Below are 26,925 nucleotides of genomic sequence, written 5' to 3' on the forward strand. Positions count from 1 at the left end.
CCTCATTGTACGAGGACTAAGCCTAGTTCGAACTTACTAGTTCGAATTAAGGGGTGTGTAGCCCCTTAATTCGAACTAGCGGGAGGCTAGCCCTCCCCAGCTTTCCCTGGTGGCCACTTTGGCCAACACCAGGGAAACTCTATTGCCCCCCTCCCGGCCCCGGACCTCTTAAAGGGGCACGGGCTGGCTACGATGCCCATGCCAGGTGCAAGCCTGCCAGCACCCAGCTAGCAGACCCTGCACCTGGCATGGCTCGAGCCAGCCACCCGATGCCCCCCAGCCCTCCCCCTCTTTCCGGGACCAGGCTGGCGGCTCCCGGGAGCTTGCCTGGGACCGCAAGAGACGAGCACCCGCCTGGTCTAGTGCGGACATCGTGGACCTCGTCCACAACCTCCACACTAGGCACAGGAAAGTAGCCGTCTAGGGCAGGAGAGCTGCCAGCCTGGCTACCCAGGACCAGGTGTGCATGAAAATCAAGGTGGTCCACTGAGACCCCTGACCCTGATCCCTGAGCTTACAATGGCCGTCCTGGGTCAGACCAAAGGTCCCTCTAGTCCAGTAGCCTGTCTGCCGACAGCGGCCAGCCCTAGGGACCCTGGCGGGGATGGACCGACGACAGTGACCAAGCCATTTGTCTCGTGCCATCCCTCTCCAGCCTTCCACAAACTTTGGGCAGGGACACCACTCCTACCCGCTGGCTAATACCACTCCATGGACCCAACCTCCATGACTTTATCTCACTTCTCTTTAAACTCTGTTCTAGTTCTAGCCTTCACAGCTTCCTGCAGCAAGGAGTTCCACAGGTTGACTCTTTGCTTTGTGAAGAACAACTTTCTGTTACTAGTTTGAAGCCTGCTACCCATTCCTTTCCTTTGGTGTCCTCTAGTCCTTCTGTTATGGGAACTAATGAAGAACTTTTCTTTATGCACCCTCTCCACCCCATTCATGCTTTTATAGACCTCTATCCTATCCCCCCTCAGTCTCCTCTTTTCTAAACTGAAAAGTCCCAGTCTCTTTAGCCTCTCTTCATATGGGACCTCTTCCAAACCTCTGATCATTTTAGTTGCCCTCCCCTCTCCCACCCTCTCTCTTCCCCTCTCCCACCTCCTTTTCCCAGTCTCCCCCAGTTTTGTTCAATAAAGAGAGATTCTATTTTTGACCACACGTTTTCTTTATTTTGTACATCAGGAAGGGGGGCTAGGGAAGGGTAAGTGGAAGGAGGTGAGGGAGGAATGGGGTACGAGCCCCCGATGGGGAGGACTGGGCTGGCTGTGCGGGCTTCTGGGGGTGGAAGCTCTCCTGCAGCCCCCCAATTGTCCCCTCTCCCCAGATGGCAGCCTGCGGCAAGTGCAGCCGGTCTGATGGCCGAGTGCTGTGATGTGCCCAGTGTGGGCACTCAGGGCACTCCAAGCCAGGACTGCTTTGCAAGCAGGGCACCCCTGAGAACTGTCTGTCTGGGGTGTGGGTCAGGTCCCTTTAAGCACAGCCCTCGGCTAGCCTGAGCCAGCAGCTCCACGCTCTAAGTCCTCATCTGATGCCCTGCCGGCACTGCTTCCGGCCATCCTTAACCCCGGTTCAGGGTCCACTTAATGTGGACATGCTAGTTCAAATTAGCAAAACGCTAATTCGAACTAGTTTTTAGTTCTAGATGTGTTAGTTCGAATTAGCGCTGTATTGTAGACATACACTCAGACGCAAAATCTAATAAATACTTTCTTTTATTTGGTTTTTTTTGGTGAAGCCCAGGACTTTAACAGGGTTCAAAAAAGAACTAGCTAAATTCATGGAGGATAGGTCCGTCAATATTTATTAGCCAAGATGGGTAAAAATGGTGTCCCTAGGGAATGGGCGACAAGGAAGGGATCACTTGATGGTTACCTGTTCTATTCATTCCCTTTGGGGCACCTGGCATTGGCCTCTGTCGGAGGACAGGATACTGGGCTAGATGGACCATTGGTCTGACTCATTATGGCCGTTTTTAAGTTCTTATGAGTTCAGGACAGAATTTGAGGGTTGTCTTTGGATTGCTTTTTCTAATTGGTTTGTGTTTTGGACATGTGGGGCTTTGTGTGTGCACTGGGGTGGGGATACATGCCTGCTATTAACTGATCTTTAATCTGATTCTTTTTCAGTCTCTGTAGAGGTGCATGTATGTACATTCTTTACAACTCCCAGGATACATGCTTCAACTTGTGGTCTCTTAATATTGTTCCTCTACTTGTAAGCAAGGGCATTCTTAGCATTCCTTCCAGTTTGTAGCGTAGCTACACAACATCTAATTATATTTCTTGACAACAACTAGCCAGCCGAAGCTAAGAATTAACATTATAATGGACCATAAGGTTTTGCAATTACTCAAACATGATCTCCAAGGGGCTGGTAGAACACTTGGCCGAGTCCTGAAAACAGCCTTTCTTTTTGGAGGAGTAGCATTCATTCAAATTTCCCTGGTCCTTTGCAAAGTTCCTGCATTGGAAAAGTTACTGGCAACTGTTGGCAATGTGAATTTATTGCCATTAGTACTATTGATCTAGTAGCATATGGTTGTGTGGTGATTATAATGTAATGACTTTACACATGTGAAGAGCCCCACTGAAATGTAGTTACACTCACCAGTGAAGTTATTCACAGGTGTAAGTCTTGGGGTGTTTACTACCACAGAGCCCAATCCTGCAAAGCGTTTGTTCATATAATTCCTCTCTCTGGTGTAACCTTTGTAAGACCAAACATCATTCAAATGACAGACTGCTAGGTCCTATACAAGGCTCTCTGAGTCCACAGCTGTTTCAGCAGGCCCCCTTACAAAAAACATTTAGCACAGAGCCTGTTGCTTAACAGCCGGAAAAATCCATTTCCTTTTTGCCTCAGAGGTAGCAGCTGTTTCACATCCAAAAAGCTGCTTGATTTTGTTGTTAGCTAACGAGTTGGGTTTTGGGTTTGTTTGTTTGTTTGTTTGTTGGGAGAAAAGGATAAGGGGAGAGCTGTGGTGGACTTGATGGGTGATCCATCAAAGTGTGATCTCATAGAAATGCAGCCGTGTGAGTATTTTAAAGAGCTGGGAAGATATTGGAGAAGGATGAAGGAAAGGTAAACAATGAAGACCAAAATTTCTGGACTAGTACTGTTTTATTTTCTTGTTCGTATAGTACCACATAAGATTTTTACCATGCAAGCTGTGATTATTCATGTGTTTCTGGTAGGACACCAGTGAATCGGTCTATAAGAACTGAAGCTGTAAAATAATTAAAAAATTGATTACTAGGGTTGCCAACTTTCTAATTGTACAAAACTGAACACCCCTTCCCCATTTTCCTGAAGCCCCTCTCTGAAGCCCCTCCCCTTCCTCTTCTCTGAGGCCCTGCCCCATTCCCCCTCACTCAGTTGCTTGCCTTCAATTACTTTCACTGGATTGAGGCAGAGAGTTGAGGTATGTGAGGAGGGGGAGGGCTCCGACTGGGGGTGTGGGCTCTGGGATGGGGCCAGGGATGAGGGAGTTTGGGTGCAGGAGCCGAGTCCAGGCTGGGTCAGGGTGTTGGAGTGCAGGGGTGGGTTCAGGGTTCTGGCAGCACTTACCACAGCTCCCAGGAAGTGGCTGCCAGGACTCTGTGGCCAATAGGTATATGGGCAGCCAGGGAGGCACTGTGCAGTACCCACAGGCTCTGTGCCTGCAACTCCCATTGGTTTCAGTACCCAGCCAATGGGAGCTGCAGAGCTGGCATTTGTGTTGGGGACAGTGTGCAGAGGCTCCTTACACATAGGGGCTGCCACTTCCGGGTGCTGCATGGAGCAGGGTTCCTCGGGAGCACGATGGCAGCTGGCTCCCTGGGAGCAAGACTGATAAGCTAATGCTCATCGGTTAACTGTTTAAATGGTCACGCTTTTACATCTCTAGTTAGATGCACACTTGCTTTCTCTATCCTTCCCCCTCAGTTTGCAGGCTTGAAAGTGTCTCTAAAAAACATAGGTTATCTAGACACGAAGGATCAAATCTAAACTTCCGGAGCCATGCTTGAGCATGTTGCATGCTTTGGTAGAATCCACGGGGAAAAAACAGGAAGTAATCCTCCACCCAAAGCTGCAGACTGGCAGCAGATCTGTTTCACTGAAAGAAGGAAGGATCTGAATGACCCAGCCCTCCTCCTTCCTATACTCTTTCTGCAGCTTTTCAAATTCTTCCCTTCCGAGGCTTTGGGCTGAGTTCGATTGTGGCCTTGGCCTCCTCTGTAAAGGCAGGTTTGCCACATTATACCAGAATCGAGGTGGTACAAACATTACAAGTTAGAAACAAAAACCGAAAACAGGTAAAAATCGTTAATGGAGTCTTCCATCCAAGGGCAGCTGTTTTGTGTCCCTTGGAGGCAATCCACTTGGGCGGTACCCACCTGCAGACATGTGTCCACATGTATGATTGAATTATCAGGGCAACTCACCAGACACATCTGTGGGAATCTCAGCAAACTCTGAGTGGCCTTTAGTTGTGGTCTTTCCAAATTAGCCTAGAACTCCGCTCACTTTCAGGGCACAGCACATTCTGCTTTAAATCGATGCTGTCACCCCTTTAAAAAAATTGGAATGAAATAATAGTTACTACTTAATGCATATGAGCAACAATGCTGTTCTGGTTGCCTAGCAGCCAGCTAGACACACTGGAGAATAAAAAAGCCTGTCTGACTAAGCAATGTGGTTGGAGCTGTTTTTTTTAAGTTTGCGGGTGGAACCTGACCCAGGGAGCTCATATTTTAAGGAGGGGGAGGAGGTGGGTGGAATTTACCACTAATGGATATTTTAGTTCTAGTAGGATCATCACTTTCCCCCACCCTGTTTTTCCTCTTCATTTTTTAATGCTTTAGAAAAGGAATGAGGAAAAATCTCCAAATCTGGTGCAAGCACAAGCGTAGGTCTCCCTTCCTTCCTTGTGCAGCCTGGAGAGTATTAGTATTTTATATTTTTTTTCAAGATGCAAGTCAGATTTGCAGCAAGCTCCATGTGTGCTGGTAAGTGGCAGCTATAGTTGCAAAGGAAAGAAAGAGAGAAAAAGAGAAAGAAACAAAGAGAAATAAAGAGAAAGAAAACTGAGGTTCTTTCTTCTTTGTCTTTAGAAACTAAGAGGATTTTTCTCTTGCTTTTATATATACAAAAAGTGGACTAAGATGGTACATGCATAGACCTATTTCAGCATTGCCAACCTTAAGCCTTTAAAAATCATGAGTCAGTCCCCAAAAAATCATGCACCTGGTATAAAAACCGTGGAATTTTAAAAGCAATACATTATTGGTTCTGTTTATTTGCCCTCTGGTATTGGAGCCATTAAAAGTCAAATTTTCAAGCCTTTTCCACACAATCCTGAGGGCTAGAAACTTTTGTGTGTCTGGTTTGTTTTTAATGGACACTCAGATTCCCTGGTAATATTACAGGACTCCAATAACTGGGGCTTTAAGAGAACTGCCAAAAATCACCACACATACATCAAAATAACAGAGTTGTCAACTCTTGCAATTTTAATGTCCTTGGATTGGCCTTGTGACCTTTTTAATATTTTTAAGGCTGGGATGGGGCTGGTTGACTTGAAGGACTGATCATGGAATCTTTGATCCTTCTTAGATCGGCCGTGATTACTAGCAGTTACCATTTTACACTGACACCTGGAAAATGAATTGGTTGGTCTTAGTTTCTAGCAGTTGTCAGTCTGTTGGCACCCATTACCCTGTTCATTGGCAGCCTTGGTCGAGAGGCTAAAAATTAGCTAACTCCCTCTCTCTCTATGAGCTGGCTCTTCCTGGTTAAAATGGGTTGTGCCCACGAAAGCTCATAATACTATCTATATATCTATATATTTTTAGATACATTTCTATCACTATTCTATATATTTTTTGTTAGCCTCTAAGGTGCTACAGGGCTGCTGTTGTTTTTTATGGTTAAAGCATGTTGGTGAGGGACAGCATTATGGAAGGTCTTACCACTTCTGCCTTCTCTGTACTACCTTCAGGGTTAAACAGAGGCCTTTGTTCTTCAGTTCTCAGTCTAGCATATTTCATACTTAATTAAGTCCTGCGGCTCCTCCTTCAGCTGATGGGAAGGGCCTTGCTTCCATGAGCTCTAGCCACTGATCAAAGTACAATAATCAAATAGGCTGGTATCTTTCACTGAAGATCAGACCCCCACCTCCTCCTTTACTAAAAATCAGCCATGAAGGCTGCAGACTGTAGCAATAAAGATGCACTGTCCACTTAGAACACTTTTAAATAGTGTTTTATATGACTAGGCATTTGACTAGTCCAAAAATAATCGGTCAGTTCTAATGTAAAAATTGGTCCGATATTTTAAAGCACTAATTTATTAGAATACTGTAGTGACAAAAAAGAATATGACTTTATGATCTGTCATGCTAAACCTTAAATAGATACAAATGCATCACTACAATACATGTAACTCAGAAAAATGTGAAACACAATGAAATAATGTTCTAAGAAATGAAAGAAAATATACCAAGCCTGATGCTCCATTATCCTGCTTCTGGTGGATTCATTGACACCTTTGCAAAGTGTTCATGAAAGGCATATTGTGTAACCTGGTCCAATATGCATTTTTCTCATTGCTGGTTTTATGCTTTTGGGGTATGTTCTCCAGTTTTCTCACCTTTTATTTCTGTCTTGGCATTCCATTGGTCTTGACCACCTGTCTGATTTACAGAGACAGGGTGAAATTCACTCCAGTTTCTGTTAATGCCACTGGGAACATCTTCCAGGAAGTGGTCACATGCTCTACAGTGCCATTGGGCCAAGTCAGCTGACTGAACACGGATTCCACCTTGAAGGGATTGACCACAACTAGATGGCAGAAGACTGCTGAGTACATCCATTTGTGTCAGTGACAGTATTAAAAAAAAGCCTTTAAAGTTCAAGCACAAAATCTTGGTTAAAAGCATTAAAGCACAGTTTTTTTGTAGGGAGTTTAAAGCAATGATTTACAATCCTGTGGATTTCATTTCTGTTACTTATTATTTCCTCTTGCAGAAGAGAGAATGCCTTATTGTAATTCTGATATCTTAAACTGGAAGACTGAGCTATCACTGGATAAAAGCCTGAAAAAAATCTGTTTCATTTTCATGCCATAGTCATTTAAAAACTCCTAAAAATCTCAAATATTTAGAATTAGCAACGTTTCCTAAAAACTTAGTCTTTAATCAGTGTGAAGATGAGCCAATGTCATGGTGACCTTAAAAGTGAAAGAACTTTGGCTTCAGAATCGGAGCTGTGGGATAAATTCTGCAGTCACAGTTCCCACTGATGTTGGGAGCGTAAAAGGGTAACATGTGGCTTTAATAATAATTAGCAAGTGCAGAAGAATTTTTATGTTTCAGTTCATGACATTGTATCTATGATTGTCTTCCATTTCTACCAATCTAGCAAAATTTTTTAAAAATTCCTGTATTTTCATACCAACCACCTTAGCACTTTCTTAAAACACTCTTTAAGACTTTATTCTGAGCAAGGAATTCCAGCCTCAGATCTCACCACAATAATGCTGAAGGTGGAGTTCAAATTAGCTTCACATGTTCGCAGAATTCTGAAAAAATACTCTTCAGTGCATTTCTTCTCTGAAGCATTACTATTATAGGACACAAAAGCAGCCTCAAACTTTCTCCTCTCGGGCTTGTTTGTTTGCATGGTAGTGTTGTTTTTGTTGTACACTTGCTGTGTTGTAGCCTATACTTCATACTTCCTGTAGAAGCTGGAAGAGAAGACAATCACTTGCATAATGACTAGTAATCACCTCAAAGAGAGGTTAATTTGTTGATATTTTTAAAATAAAAGAGGGATTTAAAAGTGTTCTTTTCCTGGACATTTGCTTTTAAGAACACTGTCTGCCTGGATTGTTTTATTATTTCAGGATAAATAGAATAAACCTTCCCTCCACCCCACCTCCTTAGTTACTATAGAGAAGAAATTATTTATCAGTCCTCCCAGGGCTTCTGAAAATAATCACTGACATATTAAGTGTGTTTTCGATCTGGTTAATGTGTGATGGCGGGGGCGGGAGAGAGGGATAGGCTAGGGGATAGCATTGTTTGGTTTGGGAAGTATTCTCTCTGTCGCCGAGCAACCAGCCCTTGGAAACGGGAGTGGACTGTGTCACCCATAGCAACCGTTGTTACTCGACAAACAATGTGGGCCAGTGCAAACAGAGCCAAGACTGTAGGCTCCAGTTTTTAATTGAACATCTGCATGTGTTTTTCTCTGATTAAATGGTGTTTGAGTTTGATTTGTCTGTGACAGGTATGCTTGGGCCAGTTTTGTGTGGCTATTGACAAGATGCATGAGTAGCTTTCCCAAATTTAATACCTTTTGTTTATTCTTATATGAAGTTGAGAGGGGACTCTCCCTCCTATTTCCTGTAATCCAGAAAAAATATTCTCAAAATAAGAATAATTATCTATTTCTACCAAGAAATGTCTCTGATTTCTTCCTGGCTGGATATGTATTTCATAGTTACTTAAGATCTTGCAATTAGTTTGATAATTAGCATAATCCTGATATATTAACATTGAGACATATGAAACTTTTTTGTTTATTTTTTTAATCCTAGGTTTATGTTGCCCTTTATTGGGTATATAGAATGAAAGGGGTTTTTGGTTATCAGAATCCCTCTTCCCCTCCACAAGTTTGGTAGTACAAACTCATATCTCCAAGCCAAAAATATTGGCTAGAAGAATTTTTTGCCGGGGCAAATGACACAACACAGTATTTACTTCAGACTTGGGGACACAGTTCATCTGTTTTTTTTCCTGTAGGTGACACAGCTGTTAAAAAGGAGGACTGCGAGACCAGTGCACACTCTTACATGCTTTTATCTTTTTATATTAATCTGGAATGCAGTCGGTCTTATCACCATCCTAACCCCAAAGTCTACGATGGCTTTTTCTAACTAAAGAGCATTAGAATGTGCCCCCCACCCTGCAAAAAACCTGCTTTCCTACTCTAGCGAAAGGAGCTTTTTCCCTTCTGTCTTCTTTCCATGAAGAATCACGTCTCTGTGTGTGGCTAATACAATTAATAGCCTTGTATCTTCCTTTTATTTGGGTGGGTTTTGTGTAGTTCTGAGTGTTGCAGCACACATCTTGTTACCAATAGCCTAATGAACAGCTCCGAGAATCTGAACAGGCTTTAACTTTCCCTGTGCTTGTAGCAGAGCAACAGGCTGGAAAATGATTTCTCCTGTTGCATTACTCACATTCAGTCCTGCAATGAAACAGATGAAGTAATTAGCAATCAGTTGTGACTGGTACCGCCTGGACCACAACACGCAACCTATGACTCTGAGATGAATGCATTTTAAAAAGTGATAATATGTCCTTTCTCCTGCTGCATTTATTGCAGAATTCCTTAATTTATACATTTTAAAAAAAATTTACAGGAAGAGTTTCTCTTGGCATCACAACAAATGGTTTGGTAGTACTTTATAGACTAACAAAACATGTAGATGGTATCATGAGTTTTCATGGGCACAGCCCACTTCTTCAGATGAAACTCCGGTCATCTGAAGAAGTGGGCTGTGCCCACGAAAACTCATGATACCATCTCCATGTTTTATTAGTCTATAAAGTTCTACCAGACCATTTGTTGTTTTTTTTCTGTACAGACTGACTCTGCTACCCCCTGAAGCTTCTTGACATCACGTTGGTCTGGTCTGATGCCAGCCCCAATTCCCTGGGTGCACTTTACTGTGCGCTCTGAAATTCTGTTAGCTGGACTGGATATGTTTCTTTAAACTGGCTCGGCCCTTCCTGATTCCAGTCCCATAATAGAACTGTCTCTGTTCTAATTGGTTTGGGCCACACCTGACAGATGGGTTCTGAGCTTAGTTCAAGCTTTAAGAGAAAGCACATTGGTGTCTTCTGGGCAGGTGGATAGGTTGAGAGAGAAGGGACAGAGAAGTCCCCCAGGCATTTTAAATGGACAAAGGAAAGAAACTTGTTCCCAGTGTCAGAAAGGAAACAAGATTTCTTGCCCTGCCTTGGAAAAGGGTATTAGGAACTTTTCTCTTAAATAAAGCAGTTTCTTATTGATTCTATTCTTGCTTCATCTCCCCTGACTGACTTTTGAAGCTGCCCTGCATAGGCTCAGAATTTATGTAATAATACTACTCTCATTTGGTCATCCCAAATATCATATTTTTCAAGCCTCTGCTGCCCCTGTGGTAGAATTTCACCCCAGAGAGCTCCAGTTTGCTGGACCAGTTGCTATTTTAAAATCTAATTAGAAGGTTTCTTTTTTATGAATGACTGCAATTGATGTTTGTGGTTTGTTCACCCAAACTCTCTGAGCACTCATGAATGGGGCTATATAAATATAAATAACAATAATGTGTTGGCAGGAGATACTCCTGTGTTTGCTTTTCACCAGATAGGCATGACAGGGACAGCTGCCCCACATCTAAACTGAAATACAGAAGTGCACCTGCCACTTCACAGTTAACTTGACCAGGGCTGACCAGCTTTTCCTGCTCCCTTTCAAAAAGATTGTCTGACCTAAAGACACAGAAACTAAGGACTAGTGACCAGATAGGTTTAGATCAAGCTAATGTGTTGGAGTAAAAATAGAGAGCGAAATACCATTTTTGTACAATACTTAATCGTCCTATAGAATTCTCTGCCATAAGAGAACCTAGAACAGCAGAGTTTGAAAAGGGGCTCAGTTTTGTAGCCAATATTTGTAGTTATACATCCTAAAATGAGAGTAATCAAATTTCACGTTTAAGAGGATAAGCTGACCACTGCATGGCTCAGGAAATAACTTTCTTCTCACCTTGTGCCGTGTGTTGCTCAGTTACTTGGGGCCATTTCTCCCTCTCCACTTTCCTTTGAAGTATCAAGTGTTCTCCATTGCCTAAAGCAGGATACTAAGCTTGAAGGCCCAATGACCTGATCCTTTTCTGTCCTGTAAATATCTTGTTACATGTACAATGCTGAAGTCAGGACTTGGCAGGCTTATAGAAAAGGAACAGACATCTCCATGTACAGGTGCTCCCCGAGGGACAAACATCCAATTCACGAACAAAAGCTCACTGCTAGCCTCGGGGAGCAGGCAAGAGGTGCAGGTGGCCACAAGAGCCAGCTCCTACAGCCCCAGTCCTATACCCAGGCCGTCCTCTTCCCCTCCCGCCCGCCGCATACTCTCCCACTGGCACGGCAGCCCCCAGCCCCTGGATGGACCCCCCTCCCCCACTCCTGGTGGGCTGCACCCACTCACCAGGAGCCAGTGAGCAGTACAAGTGCAGGCCGGAGGACTCCGGAGGAGCAAGGGGTGGATAGAAGTGGTGCTTTGAAGGGGAAACCGCCACTTCTCTCCAGCTGTGCGGCCACCCCTCTGTTCCTCTGGAGTTCTCTGGTCCAGGCTCTTGCTGCTCACTGCTTCCTGGTGAGTGGGGGCTGGACACAGCTGCTCTGTGTGTGTGTGTGGGAGGAAGGGGGATGGTAGTTGAGGGATGGAACTGGGTGCTGCTGGATCTGGTGCTGATCCCACAGGGGAGGAGGTCTGGAGGATGGGCTGGCCACAGGACCAGCGCAGAGTTCATGGAGGGGGGCATTTGGGAAATGGGACGGGCCGCAGGAGCTCATGCTGAGCCTGTGAGGGAGGGGCCGGCTGGAGCATGCCCAGAAGTTCCTTTCGGAATCTTCACCTACTTCCTTATCCTCCAGTGACTAAACCTGCCTTCCCTCAAGCACCAGCATTCAAGGTTGAATAAAAAACTATTTCTTAGTCAATGTTATTGTTTTTCTGTTTTGCTTAATTTAATTACTACTATTGCAACCATATTGCTTTAGTAGTAATACTAATAGTAGTAATTTAATTATTACTATTTCAACAGTATTATTTTCCACTATTTTTCATTGCACATATACAGTATTTAAGCTACATTATGGGCTAAATATTAGGCTTTTGTGGGCTGGCCTGGGAACCTAACCACCATTTATAACATTGTTTCAATGGGAAAATGTGTTCCGAATTCCAAACAATCGACTTACAAACAAACTTTTGGAACACAACCCATTAGTAAGTTGCAGACTTCCTGTAATCATTTATCAAGCATGCTGAAGTCTGCATGTGTATTATATTAACAGTTTGGGATCTGTTTCCATTCCTATCTTTAAAAAAAATCAACTTCCCTTTAAAACTAGAACCCTTAATTTTCTGTTACTTAAATTATCATTGTAAATTTGTGTGTGTTCCTTTAACACATCTAAATGCACTTTGTTTTCATCAGTGAAGTACTGTGTTTGGATGAAATATTGGACAGCACTGGGGTGTGAGAGACAATGAAAGTTTGGCACTTGATATCATTTTTAAGTCTTCGGAGTGTAGACAGATTAAGCCATTAGTAGCCTAAAGGTGAAACTAAGCACAATAGCAAATGGGATTAGTTTCAGTACTTCTAAGGGCGACTGAAATGGTGTGTTTTGGATATGGCTACTAGAACTCAGGTCTGAAGGAGCTATGTTCTCCTTCTGACATTCTTAAAGTTCTGGAAAATGAAAAGTAAAATAGATCCTTGAATTCATGTTTGAGATACCACACACATCACTAGTCTGCTATTAGCTGCATATGCTGTTGCTGCTTCTGCCACACATTCGACTGACTCCTAAGGAAACCCTATTTAAATTATCCACACAAAAAAGTGCCTAGCACTCTCCCACATCTGTGAAAGGGAAATGTAAAGAAACAATGAAGACCATTGTACAGTAAACTTCCGATAATCCGGCACCTTTAGGACCCAGGGGGTGCCGGATTATCAGATATGCCGGACTATCAGAAGGGGGGGCTATGAGGGGTCTGGAGTGGGGTGGGAGGGGATGTCACCCCAGACCCCTCATAGACCCCCCTTACGATAGTCCAGCTCTGCCCCAGGCGTCCCTGATTCAGCCGCTGCTGGTCAGTTTCAGCAGCAGCTGAATCGGGGATGCCTGCAATAGAGCAACTGGGGTGCTGCCGGGTTGGTCCCTCAGCGCCGAGGGACGGCGCTACGGCACCAACCCAGCAGCACTCCAGCTGCTATAGGGGACGCCTGGGACAGAGCAGCTGGGGTACTGCCCGGTTGGTCCCGTAGCGCCGCCCCTCGGCGCTGCAGGACCAACCCGGCAGCACCCCAGCTGCTCTGCTCCAGGGGTCCCCAAGTCAGCCGCTTCTGAAACAGATCAGCAGCTGATTCCAGGAAGCCGGGGCAGAGCAGCTCTGCCCCGGGCTTCCTGGAATCAGCCGCTGATCTGTTTCAGCAGCTGCTGAATCGGGGACCCCTGGGACAGAGCAGCTGGGGTCCTGCCGGGTTGGTCCCGCAGCGCCGTCCTTTGGCGCTGTGGGACCAACCCGGCAACACTGCAGCTGCTCTGCCCCAGGCATCCCCAAGAGCACCTGGGGTGCTGCCGGGTTGGTCTCGCAGCCCCGAGGGGCAGCGCTACGAGACCAACCGGGCAGCACCCCAGCTGCTCTGCTCCCAGCTTCCCCAATTCAGCTGCTGGTCAGTTTCAGCAGCAGCTGAATGGGGGAAGCCTGTCCGGCTGCCCCAGCACTTCCGGGTTCCTGATGGTGCCGGACTATCAGGAGTCCCGGAGCATTGGATGCCGGACTAATGGAGTTTTACTGTACGTTCCTGGCTCCATGATAATATAATAGCTATTTAACATGATTCAGTTCCATTAAATCCAATTCAAGACTGAAAGTGTATTTGTATAATTAACAATTGCTATTAAAAGTCTCTTCCTGGTTTATATTTTTAACGAGGACCAAGTTGCTGAAATACAGACAGACTGCTTGGTGTCCTGGAAAGCCTTGAAACCTATGTTTTGGGTTCATCTGTGTTTCCAGGTAACTAGAGCTCTCCCAGAAGTACTGTTTTGTCTCTTTTAATTTAATTTAACGTAATCAGTGGAAGGTTCTGGTGCCTTCTGTCCTTATAACATTCTGAAGCAATTCAATCAATTAAAAAGCAGAGATTCCAGAACCAGCCCATTATCGGGTTCCTTGCCATTTTCATCCTTCATTTACCTCAGGTTATTGAAAGGACGCATGCTATAACCCGTAATTCACAAGAGTGCTTGGGTGAGCCTGTTTTGCATGCCAGGGTATTTCCACCTATGTTCTAAGTTTGAGGAGCAGAGAGAAGGAAAGATCAGCCACAACTGAGTGTACTATTTTAAACAACATAACAATAGGCTTGGATACCATAATGAAGGGCATGTTAAACCACACAGATCCTCATCACTGGTCCCCGCCATCACCAAACCTGATGGTGAATCAAGGGGCGGATTAAGGAGGAATTGTTGGTGCCTGGGCCCAGTGGTCAGGGCTCCCTGGTGCAACCATAAGTCTGTGAATAGCTGGTGGCATATGAGTGCATGTTGCTGCTGCTGTCAGACAAGGCTTTTCGGTACCTCAAGTTGTATGATCTAGCGAAAGTGGGAAAGCAGTGGCACATTCCCATTTGCTTTGGACGCTGTTGACTGTGCAGGGACTGGGATGCTAGATATTGGCATGGAGATCGTGTTTCTGATGGGCCTACATTCAGCATATTCTTAATGTACTGCTGCATTTTCCAGGTTTTTTTTCTAAAAACAGAAATAGGAAAGGCTATTCTTTCCTGATATTTTTTCCCCTCTGATCTCTCTATAAATCAGGAAATACTGTAATGTTGTGAGTGAAACTGATTTTAGGATTTCTAGACACATTGCATTTTGGAGATGCGTTGAGCTTAGCTGCCATACTTGCAGATACTTTGAGGTGTGCCTATTACTAACAACCATCTTGAGAGCTTTTTCTCTTTATAGGCACCCTCTGAGTTCTCCAGTCTTTCCAAACTGGAAAGAAGCCATATTGATTAGCTTCTGTTGGACCCATAGGAACAGAAGAGGGGCTTAGTCCAGTTGTCAGACAGTAGTAAGGGTTTTGTTTCTGGTCAATAAGCTTTTAGAGATGGATAATCTGGAGTCAATCTTTCCCAAAGTTTTTGAGAGTATTTGACCTGGGAATCTGGTCCAGAGTAATTTCTGGCAGTCTGAAAGTGTTTGCTAACATGCGCCTCCTGCTTTTAAGTGCTTTTATGGGCTGGGGATAAACTTTCTTCCCTTGATCTGAATTTTAGAGAAATTCCTAGCATTTTTGGAGATGGTGTGTCCTGGAACTATAACCAAAAAAAGACGGCTGAATGTGTTGGGTTGAGGGTAAAAGCAGGGAACAATCTATTTCTGATGCAGATATTATCTTACATAGTTCTGCCTTAACCTGGCTTAATTACTTGAGTTGATGTTGGTTTCATACTTTGTAAAATCATTTTAAAAAGTTGGTTTTATCTCCTACACCTTATATGCTTCAGTAAAAACGCAATTATTTCCCTTTTAGGGCAGTTTTTTAAATAGAGGATAGGCCAAAAGTGGCAAGTGAAGTGGAAAATATTTGGCCACATGATACCTTCTTAAATAAGTGTGGCATAGTTGTTCTTGGATAAATCCGATACATATTAAGCATTTATTGATGAAGAAATGGAAAAGCTACAGCCCTCTGTCTCCTTGTTACTCAGTATTTTCAATTACTGTGGAAGGTGTGGAGAACTAATCTTCTGTGTAGTGTTTATATTTAAACTGTTTTCTTACTTTTCATTCTTATATATGTAATATATGCAAGACTAAGAGGAAAAACAACTGAGGAAAATTGGCAGATTTTCAAAGGGACATTATTAAGGGCCAAAAGAAAACTATTCCGTTGCGTAGGGAAGATAGAAAGTATGGCAAAAGACATCCTTGGCTTACCCAGGACATCTTGCATGATCTAAAAATCAAAAAGGAGTAATAAAAAAGTGGAAACTAGGACAAATTACAAAGGATGAATATAAGCAAACAATACAGGTATGCAGGGACAAGGTTAGAAAGGCAAAGGCACGAAATGAGCTCAGTGTAGCTAGAGACATAAAGGGTAACAAGAAGACATTCTATAAATGTAACAGAAGCAAGAGGAAGAGCAAGGACAGGGTAGGCCCATTGCTCAGTGAGGAGGGAGAAACAGTAACAGGAAACTTGGAAATGGCAGAGTTGCTTAATGACTTCTTTGTTTCGGTCTTCACCAAGAAGTTTGATGATGAAGGGATGCCCAACATAGTGAATGCTAGTGGAAATGGGATAGGTTTAGAAGTTGTTTTTAAAAAAAAAAAAAAAAAACAAGTTAAAAATTACTTAGAAAAGTTAGATGTCTTCAAGTTACCAGGGACTGATGAAATGCATCCTAGAATACTCAAGGAGCTGATAGAGGAGGTATCTGAGCCTTTAGCTATCATAATGGAAGTCGGGAGAGATTCCAGAAGACTGGAAAAGGGAAAATATAGTGCCCATCTATAAAAAGGGAAATAAGAACAACCCTGGAAACTACATACTGGTCTTCTGTGCAGGAAAGATAATGGAGCAAGTAATTAAATAATTCATCTGTAAACATCTGGAAGAAAATAAGGTGATAGCTAATAGCCAGCATTGATTTGTAAAGAACAAATCATGTCAAACCAATCTGATAGCTTTCTTTGATAGGATTACAAGCCTTATAGATAAGAGAGAATTGGTGAACGTGGTATACCTAGACTTTAGTAAGGCATTTGATATAATCTCCCATGACCTTCTTATCAATAAACTAGGCAAATGCAACTTAGATGGGGCTACTATAAGGTGGGTGCATAATTGGCTGTATAGCCCTTATTAAGAGTAGTTATTAATGGTTCACAGTCATGTTGGAAGGGCACAATGTGGGGTTTTGCAGAATAGTGATAGAAATGTAGCCGTGTTAGTCTGGGGTAGTTGAAGCAAAATGCAGGACAATGTAGCACTTTAAAGACTAACAAGATGGTTTATTAGATGATGAGCTTTCGTGGGCCAGACCCACTTCCTCAGATCAAATAGTGGAAGAAAGTAGTCACAACCATATATACCAAAGGATACAATTAAAAAAAATGAACAAATATGAAAAGGACAAATCACATTGCAGAACAGGAGGAGGATGCGGGGGAGGGGGGGAAGGAAGGAAGGTAAGTGTCTGTGAATTGATGATATTAGAGGTGGGGAGAGTGGGATGTTTGTGAGTTAATGGTATTAGAGGTGATAATTGGGGAAACTGTCTTGGTAATGGGTGAGATAGTTCAAATGTTTGTTAAGTCCTTGTTGGCAAGTGTCGAATTTTAACATGAATGACAGTTCAGAGGATTCCCTTTCAAGTGCAGATGTAAAAGGTCTTTGTAGCAGAATGCAGGTGGTCAAGTCATTGAGAGAGTGTCCTTTCTGGTTAAAATGGCAAGAAACTGTTTTCTCTTTGTGATCTTGTCTGATATCTGTTTTGTGGGCATTAATCCTTTGGCGAAGTGTCTGAGATGTTTGTCCAATGTACATAGCAGACGGACACTTTCGGCACATGATAGCATAGATTATATTTCTGGATGCGCAGGAATATGTGTTCTTGATCTTATAACTCACTTGGTTAGGTCCAATAATGGTATCAGCAGAATGAATATGTGGACAAAGCTGGCAACGGGGTTTGTTGCAAGGGAAGGTACCAGGGTTGGTATTAGTGTGGTATGTCCTGTGGTTTTTGCAGGGTTTTGTTTTGGAACTGGTTCTGTTCAATATCTTCATCAACAATTTAGATGATGGCATAGAGAGTACGCTTATTAAATTTGTAGATGATACCAAGCTGGGAGGGGCTGCAAGTGCTTTGGAGGATAGGGTCATAATTGAAAATGATCTGGACAAACTGGAGAAATGGTCAAAGGTAAATAGGATGAAGTTTAATAAGGACAAATGCAAAGTACTCCACTTAGGAAGGAACAATCCGTTTCACACAGAATGGGAAGCGCATGTCTAGGAAGGAGCACTGCAGAAAGAGGTCTAGGGGTCATGGTGGACCACAAGCTAAATATGAGTCAACAGTGTGACACCATTGCAAAAAAAGCAAACATCATTCTGGGATGCATTAACAGGAGTGTTGTGAGCAAGACACGAGAAGTCATTCTTCTGCTCTACTCTGCACTGATTAGGCCACAGTTGGAATATTATGTCCAGGCTTTAAGCACCACATTTCAGGAAAGGTGTGGAGAAATTGAAGAAGGTCCAGAGCAACAAAAATGAAGAAAGGTCTAGAAAACATGAGCTGTGAGGGAAGACTGAAATAATTGCACTTGTTTAGTTTGGAAAAGAGAAGACTGAGAGGGGACATGATAGCGGTTTTCAGGTACTTAAAAAGGTGTCACAAGAAAGAGGGAGAAAAATTGTTCTCCTTGGCCTCTGATGATAGAACAAGAAGCAATGGGCTAAACTACAGCAAGCGAGGTTTAGGTTGGACATTAGGAAAAACTTCCTAACTGTCAGAATGGTTAAACACTGGATTAGTTAAGCACTAAATTGGCTAGGAAGGTTGTGGAATCTCCATCACTGGAGATATTTAAGAGCTGTTTGGACAGACAACTTTCAGGGTTTATTGAGTCCAGCAGGGGACTGGACTTGATCATGTCTCAAGGTCCCTTCCAGTTTTAGTGTCCTATGATTCTATGTTCATAGAATACAAACACCTTTTGGAGAAAATATCCTCTTAGTGCCTCTTGAGAACAAAATGGTCCTGATACTTGAAGTTATTTCTTCTGATTTCAGTTGATACGGGTCCCTTTAGAGAATTAAAAAAAAATGCTCTAAGTGAACTAAACTTGTATAGAAGCTCCAGAAGCTGAAAACTTGGGGTGGTTTTTTTTGTTCTTTTTAAAATGTACTTTTCCTTAAAAGTTCCATGCAAAGCAAACCCTGATGTTAGTTTAGATCGAGGTGGGGAACCTTTTTTGGGTTGGGGGCAGCTGACCCACAGAAAAATCAGTCACAGGCCGCACTGACTGATGCTCCAGTCCAGCAGTAGGCATGGGATTCCTGAACCTTGGGAACCGGATCCAGGCATCCAGCCCCCGTCCCTGAGGTTCTGCATCTCTGCTTTAGCTTCTAGCTATCGGTGAAAAATAATTGAGATCAAATAATTCTAAAAGCTAAGGCTGCACTTTATATCTGTCTGCGTATACTTTTAAAATAAGATCTTTTTACTTAATTTTGTGGCATTTGTCAAATTACATGGATAATACAAACTCTCTGCCAGCGCCGAGCATTCAAAATCAATGAGTCTGGTCCTTGAAGTCATTATATTGACTTAAAAATATTGAGATTAAAAATACATTTTGGATTACAGGTAGTCCCCGGGTTACATACAAGATAGGGACTGTAGGTTTGTTCTTAAGTTGAATCTGTATGTAAGTCGGAACTGGCGTCCAGATTCAGCCACTGCTGAAACTGACCGCCAGTTCTTACTTACATACAGATTCAACTTAAGAACCCCAAGCGTCCCCAAGTCAGCTGCTGCTGAAACTGATCAGCGGCTGATTCCAGGAAGCCCGGGGCAGAGCAACTCTGCCTCGGGCTTCCTGTAGTCAGCGCCGGTCAGTTTCAGCAGCGGCTGACTTGGGGACGCCTGGGGCAGAGCAGCTGGAGTGCTGCTGGGTTGCTCCAGTAGCGCCACTCCTCGGCGCTACTGGACCAACCCAGCAGCACCCCAGCTGCTCTGCCCCAGGCGTCCTGATTCAGCCGCTGCTGAAACTGACCAGCAGCGGCTGAATCAGGACGCCTGGGGCAGAGCAGCTGGGGCGCTGCCGGGTTGGTCCAGTAGTGCCCAGAGCAGCGCTGCGGGACCAACCGGCAGCACCCCAGCTGCTCTGCCCCAGGGTCCACAAGCCTCAGAAGCGCGGCAACCCGCCGCGGCTGTGGCTTCGCTCCCGGTGCCCCTGGTCTGCTGGGGACGGTCCCCAGCAGACCAGGGGCACTGGGAGCAGCTTTTCTCGCCCCGGAGGTCGAGGTGGCGGGACCGCTGCGCTCTGGGCGGTCCCGCTGCCTGCGAGCTCCGGGGCGAGAGAGCCCCGTTCGTAAGTGCGGATCCGACATAAGTTGGATCCGCGTAACTCGGGGACTGCCTGTATTTGATTCACCTTTTTCTTAGCTTTTTAGTATGCACTTTTCAAGCTTTTCTTTGCAATTATAATGGCTAGAAATCTTTAATTTCTTTAAAAAAAAGTTGAGTTTCTTAATACCCACTTGTATCCAAGAACTGGGGCTTTATACCAAATATTGTGAGACTCGTGATAAAACTGGAAATTCTTTATACTATCTTGCATGCAGTGAGCATACATTTAACTAGACTACTGTGGGTCATTTTGGTCCCTGAGTGACTCACGGCCAATGAAATAGCACAAACACTGCACAGTTGGAAATCTTAAGGAAATATTACTTATAATTAAGAAATGTTAACGATAAATACAAAGGTTATGTGCAGCATTTAATATGAGCAGGTGTTAGTGAATGCTGGTCTTATTCTTGCATTATGGAATGTTAGAAGATTTACCTAGTGTTGCTCGGGTCCTTGTGGGGCTCACGGTATGGTGTGGTGGGTGCAGAAGTCAGGTCATGGTGTGGGGGGGAGCAGGAGTCAGGGCAGAGAGTGGGGGGGTGGGTGAGGGCAAGGAGCTGGGAGGACCAGGGGGGTTAGCGAGGCTTCCTGTGCTTGTGCTGCTTCGGCAGTGGTGGCTGCCCAAGGTGCCCAGGTCTATGCTGTTCTGGCGGCAGTGGGAACTCCCTGGGGTGCCTGTGTTTGTGCTGCTCCAGTGGTGGTGGCTGCTTAGGGCACCTGTCACTGTGCTACTATGGCAGTGGCGGTGGCTGCCTGTGGCACCCACACACTGCTCTGGCAGCGGCAGCTTCCCAGGGCACCCGCGGCCATGCTGCTCCACTGGTGATCTCAGTTCCCAAGGGCGCCTGTGGTCGTGCCGCTCCGGCAGCAGCTCCCTGGGGCACCCGCAGCCACGTTGCTCCAGTGGCAGTGGCTCTTCAGGGTTGCCAGCAGAAATGGGGGCTGCATGGCCCACTTGGGCACTCACCTGGGATCCTCTCCCTTTCTGGGGCTGGGACTGAGGGTGGGATGGAGCGGGGAATGGATTGGGCAGTGGGCTGTGGAGCATGTGGGCCAGCACAGGAGGCGGGGGGGGACAACTATGCCCAGAACTAGCACAGGAAGCTTACCCGTGGCTAGTGGATGGCAACATTCAGAGCCCTTTCCCTAGCTGGGCACTGCCCCCCTTGTCTTCTGCAGTATAACTATCCCTCCTAGCAGCACCCTCCCTTTCCATGCTATGGAAAACAATCCCAGTGCAGGCACATCCCATTGCTCTGACACAGTCAAACCCTGACCTTGCTTTAAGATACGATAAGAGGAAGCTGCATACCGAATTTGGTAGTCCTAGCTCTTACCATTTAGGAGGAGTTCTTGAAGAAACAGACTCACATTTGGATAGATGGACAGTCAGGCAGATGCACAAATTCAAATATGTAGTAGTTAGATGCTGCAGAATTGTTATACCTTTTTATTTCTCTGTCATGTCAATCTGCCTCATTTTCTTTCCTCTATATGTTTATTTAATATGGATTAATGGTTTCCCCTGGGATTCCGTTGTGAGCTAAAGTTAGAGGAGGCTATCTCTGAGAGCCTCTGCTGTCAGCTGCAAGCGGAATTCAGCATGTCATGTGAAAAATTGTGATTGGGCCTTTTTCATTGTTTTATCTTAATCTGAAATCCTGAGATGAAAGGCATGAAGTGAAGGCTCAGTACGTTATAAATATTCTAAATATTTTGCTATACAGGCAGTCCCCGGGTTACATGGATCCGACTTACTTCGGATCCCTACTTACAAACGGGATGAGGCAACCCCGCACTAGCTGCTTCCCCCCAGCAGACTAGGGAGACGCGAAGCTAGCGCCCCCCCTCTCCACCCCTCCAGCAGACCAGGGAGACGCGGAGTGGCTTTTCTCAGCAGACACCTCAGCTTGAGAATAAAGGACTGAGGGAAGTGAGGTGTGGGAGAATAAAACTGAACTCTGGAGAAATGTTTGGCTAGAGTTTCCCCTACAACATGTACCAGTTCCGACTTACATACAAATTCAACTTAAGAACAAACCTACAGTCCCTATCTTGTATGTAACCCGGGGACTGTCTGTACTATGACTCACTGTGTTTCATTGGGGAAGTTGCTTAACCAAGTGCTTTTTTATGCCTTTGTTTACTATCTGGGTGTAATAACTTGTCCTCAAGGAGATATTGTGAAGCAATTCATAATTATGAAGTACTTTAAAATCATTTGGAGGAAAGCATGAAATATAAAGTAGTAGAGTTCTTTACTTTCCATAAAAATTTCACCTCAAGTCTCCCTTACACTACTGAATTGTCCTTTATGTGATGTTCCACTGTTCTTTAAACAGTTGCCAAAATGATAATAAAAAGATTTAAAAGATCTTGGAATTTTAAAGAAATATGGTAGCTAAATAAACTTCATCATAAAGGTGAACTGATTCTTCCGCCCCCCCCAGCAAATAGTGTAACATACATTTTATCTCCTAAAATGCTTTTGGATTACGGAATGCATTCTCTATTGCTTGATTATTTTTCCTTATGTATTTTTTTAACTTCAGCGAATAAATTAATATTGTAGCTATGGCATAATTCAAATCTGTTATTTGTACCCTGATTTCCATGGTAGGATCACCAGTTTTGACTAGATGTATTCCTGGCTATTTAATCACATGGCATAATCTTTAATTAAAGATTAATCTTTAATTCCTGGAGACACCAGTCCAGTCCTGGAGGGTTGGCAACCCTATTCTATGGGCATCTGTATTAGTGTTAGGGATGTAAAAGTGTAACTGCTCACATGCTTAACCAATGAGTCTGGGTTCATCAGTTAATGTGCATGGTTACACACAGCCCCCCCCCCCCATACTGCTGCCTTTGTAATTTTCAGTGGTTACATGGTTACTTGAATAAACACATCCCTAGTTAGTACCACCCAGTAGCATGCTTCCTAATTTATATAATTCTTGATCCTTTAAAATATTTATATGTTTAGTACAAATGGCAATACCACAATTGTATTAATTGGGTGTATAAATAGTACCTTTAACTGTGCCATTGTTATGGTACCCATTACACACAACAATTCACTTATTCTCTGGCTGTTAAAGGAGCCTAAGTACATGGGAGTACTTTCCTGCTTAGAAGTTAGCCATGTGCTTACAGATGTTGCTGAGTCAGAACCAAAATACTGGAGTTAAGTTAATGAAATCTTTTTTCATGGGCAGACTCCCTGCTGTGATTTGGATCAGCAGTGATATTATATGTTGGAGGCCTCAGCGTGTAGCTTAGAAACTTTAGTGTAGGTTTTTGGAAGAGGATGCTCTGTTAAAACATTCTGTGTAGACTTGCAATTCTTCTTTTAAGGCCCCAATTCTGCATTTGATACCCCCCCCCCCAACCCAGAGTCCAATTAGCTTCAGTGGAGCTCTGTGTGGACAGACAGGCATAATTTTTTTGACCTACAGGTTGAAACTCCGTAATCTCGATTTTCCTAGTCCAGCAACACCCCTAGTTCATCATCAACACCCATGGGGCCAGGAGCATTGCCAGACTAGGAGGTCAAGAGAGCAGAACCCCGGGTGGCAGTGGGGCTGCCGGGAAGAGCACAGAGCTCCAGGCAGCAGCAGGGCTGCTGAGGAGAGCCGCTGGTGGCAGGGGAGCCACTGGATGGAGCGTGGAGCCCTGGGCAACAGCGGGAACCATTGGGGGAACATAGAGCTACTACTCTCCCCCCACACCCAATGGCAGCAGAGCCGCAGGGCAAAAGTGAATTCCCGGATGTCAGCAGAGCGGGGGAGGGGGAAAGCAGAGCCCCCCTCTGTGGGGAGAGCTGAACCCTGGGCAACTAAGGAGGAAAAGCGGAGCCCCTGATGCATTGACCTCCCCTGGGCTGGCAAATTCTCTGGTCCAGGATCAGTCGGGTCCCAAAGGTGCTGGACCAGTGAAGTTCAACCTGTAGTACAAACTTGTACCACGGACCACCTCCTTCCATTACACATACCACAGTGCAACCAGGGATGGGCCCTCAGGGCCTCTGGGCCCCCCAGTATGGTGTGCTCTTCCCTTCCCCCCCATATAGGGGCACAGTGTGTGGGAGCTGGGGTTGCGCCCATGTACAGTCATGTGCAGGAGCAAGGCTAAATTTACCTTTTTGAATGTTTGTTTGTTTTTAAGCCTGGGAATTGGTAATGAATGGGGTTTCCCTTGCTACAGAGTTAAAATAGACATGCATGAGGAAAGCTACGTAACATTTACTCCCGAGCTGTCTATTTTTATTTTTTCCTTCCTGCAATGTTGAGGGTGGAAAGCATTTTGAAACGCTCATCTTTATTTTCCCAGCTTTTTAGGCCAGTCCAGATGTGATGGATCAAAATGGACAAGATCAATCACACAAAGGCAATATGATATATGAATTAAACAGTGGAACGTGTGAAGATTGCCCTGTGTCAGCAATTTTCAATGTTTTTAAAAAAAATATTATTAGTCATTCTCTAATGTATTAACATTCTGAGATGGAGACCTTTGAAACACCTGAGAAAAGAAAGTAATTGTTAATCAGGTTTTTCTTTACAAATGGGAAAACTGAGATATAGGATGGGGGAAATGACTAACTCAAGGTCAAAGCAAGTTGCTGGTAGAATCAGAAATAGAACCCAGAAGTTGTTAGCTTTTTCTGTATTTCCTTTCCTGTCACTGCTGTTTGCTTGGATACCAAGATAGCTGTGCGTAAACAGAAGGCTTCCAGAGTACAGCAGCCTCCTGCTTCTGTCTGATTCATTTAATGATGATGCAATCCAGAGGTTAGACCTTTCCAGTCACTTCCATAGTGATGAACTGTGATGTCACAAGCACTCATCACCAGGTGAATCGGACACCCAGTGGTGTAAAGCTTGTCTCAGTCTGAAAATGAATATTTTTTTAAAAGGCCCCTTCTTACTACAGAGCTCGGCCTCCTGTGGGTGCTCAGAATCTGATCTGCTGACTTTACAAATAATTGACTTATTTTTACTCTTCTTAGCCATCCAAGAGCCAACACAGCTGAGAGAGTCCACTTTGGATTCTCTTCTTTCTTGTACATCATCAGCTGTTTGGAATGACAGGCTACACTACAGCGTTATTTCGAAATAACGTGTCTAGACATAAATTGCATTTCGAAATAGCGTTTTGCTATTTCGAAATAGCATGTCCACACTGATAGGATGCTGAATCGCATTTAAGGCTGGCCGGAACTGGTTTTGGCAGGGCATCAGGTCAGGAGTTACCTCGTGTGGCTGCTGCCTGAGGCTATCTGAGACCTGTGCTTAAAGGGACCCCCCGGGACAGACGGTTCTAAGGTTTCCCTGCTTGCTTGCCTACCTTGCTGAGGGACAGCAAAGCATTTTTTTCTCTGCGTGCTCTGATTGCCCTCACTCAGGACACCACAGGACTCTGCAGCATGGAGCCGGAATTGCCCCTGGGCACTCTAGTGCTTCTCCTGGACGTATTGCTGCGAGCCTAGCAGCACATTCTGCAGGTAGTAACAGTTTCCCTGGTGTGCCCCACTGGGCGCTTGTGCTTCATTCCTCCTTCATGTCCTTCCACTTACCCCTCCCTGACCCCCCTTCCTGCTGTATAATAAAAGACACGTATGTTCATTACAACAAAGCCTCTTTATCGAACAAAACTGAGGTGGGGGGGGGGGGACGGGACTGAAACTGAGGTGAGACTGGGGAAAGAAGCTGGGAGAGGGGAGGAGGGAGGATGGAGAGGGGAGGGGGAAACCTGGGAGGAGGGAGCTGGTAGGGGTAGGCAAGGGGAGGAGAAGCTCAGGGCTCAGGGTTGGGGGTCTTGCCAGCCCAACTGTCTCCCAGCACTGTGGGTGCGGGGGCCTCGGCATCCCTGAGGGGGTGGGGATGGTGGGGATGAAGAAGAAGGAGTGGGGGGAGGAGTGGTAGCTGGGGAGACAGCAGGGGCTGGAGCAGCAGGAGGCAGCAAGCTCTGCCCCAGGGTCGATGACCACTTGGGGGGCACGGACCATCCTACCCCCCAGGATGCAGTCCATGGCATCAAAATAGGGGCAGGGGTCTGGGTCTGCCCCTGGTTGGGAGCTGCCCCCTGTGGCCCTGGCATACGCCTGCCGCAGCTCCTTTATTTTCATGCGAACCGGCTCCTGGGTTCGCATGTGGCCTTTGGTAGCCAGGCTGGCAGCCATCCCCCTGTAGATTGTTGTGTTCCTCCATTTAGAGTGGAGATCATAGACATTGGAGGCATCCCCCCAAACCTGAATTAGGTCCCTGATCTCTGCAGTGGACCAGGCAGGCGCCTGCCTTTTCCGGTCCCTGGCAGGCTCCTGGGAGCTGGCATACTGGTCCTGGGGAGCGGTGGAGGGCTGACTGGCACTGGCTGCCTAACTCATGCTGGAGCTGCTGGGTCAGGTGCAGTGACTGCTGGCTTTGGGCTGGCATGCTTGGAGCTGACACAGGCACTGTGGCCAGAGTCTGCCCCTTTAAGGGCTCCGGGGAGGAGGAGGAGAGAGAGGAGTTTTCTTGATTGTGCCCAGAGTGGCCACCAGGGCACCCTGGGAAGAGCTGGAGGCCCCCTATTTCGAAATAAGCATCTACACAATTTTGAAATAGCAATTTCGAAATTGGTGCTATTCCTCGTGGAATGAGTTTTACCAATTTTGAAATAAGCCCTCCGCTATTTTGATTTAATTTCAAAATAGTGGTTTGTGTAGACGCTGGTAAAGTTATTTCGAAATAATGGATGTTATTTTGAAATAACTTTGCTGTGTAGATGTACCCACAGTTAAGAAATCATTTTCACCTGTACAAATCTATTGAGACATGTGGATTGGCAGCCAGACTCTATCTACCACTTTTAATAGTTCTGTTACTCTTTACTCCTGAAGTCAATATCATATGTGGCTTGGCTGTTTGCATAT

At 45.0% G+C, this 26,925-nt stretch overlaps 1 protein-coding gene and 1 long non-coding RNA gene across 14 annotated transcripts in view; one reads left to right on the forward strand and one right to left on the reverse strand.

The window, feature by feature from the left end:
* Nucleotides 1–26,925, forward strand: part of RFX2 (regulatory factor X2) — a 109,943-nt gene that overhangs the window by 26,390 nt on the left and 56,628 nt on the right. The window lies entirely within an intron of this gene.
* LOC112546452 (uncharacterized) lies at nt 3,061–7,813 on the reverse strand. 3 transcript variants are annotated; one of them, XR_003090147.2, is made up of 4 exons: nt 6,637–7,813; nt 5,958–6,103; nt 4,431–4,556; nt 3,061–3,232 (listed from the first exon to the last, which is right to left on the reverse strand). It is a non-coding gene; the product is annotated as an uncharacterized LOC112546452 (long non-coding RNA). The 3 variants fall into 3 exon arrangements; XR_012896705.1 differs by lacking the exon at nt 5,958–6,103 and having other exon boundaries at nt 3,062–3,232; nt 6,487–7,813; XR_012896706.1 differs by lacking the exon at nt 5,958–6,103 and having other exon boundaries at nt 3,063–3,232.

The sequence above is a fragment of the Pelodiscus sinensis genome, chromosome 19, assembly GCF_049634645.1.
Source record: "Pelodiscus sinensis isolate JC-2024 chromosome 19, ASM4963464v1, whole genome shotgun sequence".
Taxonomy (NCBI): Eukaryota; Metazoa; Chordata; order Testudines; family Trionychidae; genus Pelodiscus; species Pelodiscus sinensis.